The sequence below is a fragment of the Anneissia japonica genome, unplaced genomic scaffold (genome assembly GCF_011630105.1).
Source record: "Anneissia japonica isolate Jap-2015-1 unplaced genomic scaffold, ASM1163010v1 scaffold1216_len75558_cov189, whole genome shotgun sequence".
Lineage (NCBI taxonomy): Eukaryota > Metazoa > Echinodermata > Crinoidea > Comatulida > Comatulidae > Anneissia > Anneissia japonica.
In genome coordinates this window covers 45,444-48,149 of record NW_022719835.1, presented here as the reverse complement: position 1 = coordinate 48,149, position 2,706 = coordinate 45,444, and positions in this window count along the sequence as shown.

Sequence of the window (2,706 nt, the reverse complement as noted above, 5' to 3'; positions counted from 1 at the left end):
ATTGATTTATTGATCGATCGACTAAATTATTTAACAGATCGACTGGCTAGCACAGACTTAAAAGAAAGCAAAAGTTGTTTTCTTTAAGTTTTCTATCGCAATGCTAGAGATGTTGTAAAGTGAATCAATCGTGATAATAATATTCATCATAATCATCTACTCGCAGGCCTACGTGGCTTGTAGACTTAGCCCGCGATCAGATTAAATCCCTTTCTATAAATGGCAAACTTCTTGAATTCTCTTTATTCAGCTGACATCAATTGAATTACTTCAAGTCGTTTGCCATTGCCTAGGTCTATGTAGGCCTAGGTAGTCGACCCTATCGATAAATGTTTTAAATACTGGTATCTCACATTAAACAATACAACTGATCAATGATGAATATTGTCTTAATTTTTTAATTGAATTGTTTTTCTAACTGCTATTTTACTCAACTAATTCAAAATCGCAATGCAAATGAATAACGAACATCGATAGATTATTCAAATACGCTCCAATTAGGCCTACCTATGCAAAACTACTTGTAATCAACGTTGAGGGCGCCATAATTATCTTCTGAAGAAGAAAGAGACCTGAACTACGGAAAATATTTAAAAAGCAATTCGTGCAAGTGTTGGACCTTTTGTAATTAGCATATCATGGTTCATTATGTAATTTGTAAGTAAGGTGAACATTCAATTAGAAATTTCATTGAATCTTGTTAGCTGGCAATTCCCAGTTTAGATGACCTACAATCACTGAACTGCTGTATCTGTAGGCCTATCATAACATTTCATTTAATTTCATTTATTTCGTATTTGGAACACAAAGATACATAAAAACGAACTATTAAGGGGGTAAACCTTTTTTTTTTTTAAAGGCTAACGGTATCTATCCCACCTGTGTGTGTTTGTTGATTGGAGCAGATTTTTTTTTTTTTTTTTTTTTTTTTTTTTTTTTTCCCCCAAAAAATTTTTTAAAGAATTTAAATGAAGTTTTATAAGCTAAAAAAATGTTTCTAATTACATTACATACACGACTAGGCTATTCATAAGTACACTTGTTTTTATGAACAATCGGCAAATACACTAGTGATTTACAACGTACGTAAACTTTTGCTTTTCGCGGTATTATTTTCCAAGGGCTCTAACACCGCATAGAATTAGTCATTTAGTTTATATAAATTATACGACTACTCGACATTTTATTGGCTTTCGAAGTATCTAAAAATTAGTTTGATTTGATAAATGTTCTGACCGGCTCGTCATTTTTTGTTGAACTGTTCAATCCCGATGGAATCTTTGGGAGTCCTCTAGTCATCATCATCATCATCATCATCATCATCATCATCATCATCACCATCATCATCACCATCATCATCCTCATAACCACCACCACCACCATTATTATTATTATTATTATTGTATATCATACTAAGACTTACTAAGGTACTTTATAGGCCTATCTGTAATTTTGGGCCGGTGAGAAAGAGTTCAACAGACCTAGTAAAATATCATCCTGCACCCGTGCTGACATGTTCAGTAGGCCTACTAAAACATTTAGGCCTAGCTAATAACCTAACAACACGTGCGCAGCTGCATTATCGTAAATAAGTATTAAATTATTTTCAATGGACATTTAAATTCAAGCAATCAATTGTGCAATTAATTTTACAGTCAGCACTCTTGAATCCAAGGTTCTAGTGTCAGAACTATAAAATAAAAGTGCTATTTGTTTTTTACCATCTCATAAAATGTCTGTTGCATAGTATAGTAGAAACCTTTGGAAAACGTCATTAACTTCAGAGTATTGATATTTATATCTCCAGTAAAGCTGTAGCTAGCACCTATAAACAGATAGACCTAATAAAATGAATAAAAGATAAACGTCCAGGATTTGAAATATTCTTTGGTGAGGAACATTTATACTATTTGCAATTTACTATCCTATATTCTAGTGGAAAACTGACTGGAAAATAATAACAATTGAAGTAAAATCTTTGTAATTTATTCTGCAACTTACCATAGGTTTCCACGTTTTCTCAAACTTGATGACAATCTTTCAGATCGTCATTATTTTCATTTTCTATGGAAACATCATGATTCTCGTTGTTTTTAAATAGCAAATAGTAAATTTCCAAATTTTGATGAGTGTGGGACGAAAAACTAGCAATTAATTTGATTTGCCTTCCTTATTAAACACACGCAAAAATGGTATGGTACGTTATATTTTAAATTGTATTGAAATTTTGTTGGTCTTAGATGTCTACATTTCTTAAAATAATTGTGAATATAAATACTATTATCAAGTCACCTCAAGACATGTACGCGCGTCGGCAAGGTTTGTTGTTAACAATATGCTACCAGCATATGAGATAACATTATCTCACCATCCACTTATCCTGTTTTTTTTATAATGCAAAAAATATATAACATTTAATATTAACAGCTAAAATGTATATAGATGCTAGGGGTATATTTGTTATTACTGTATTTATAATGTAAACACACACGGTCATCTCTCATTTCCAAGGCTTAACTCGGTAGGGGTACCGACCAGGCCTAAGATTACATTACAACAATAGAGTGAAGTACCGGTACTTGCATAAAAAACAAGCGGTTTTCATTTGAAAATTAAAAAGAAATAATAAATTGATAAAAGTGATGTGCATTTTTTACCTTCTTTCTTTGCCATTATTATGTAAAATACAGTAATAGCATAATTGTT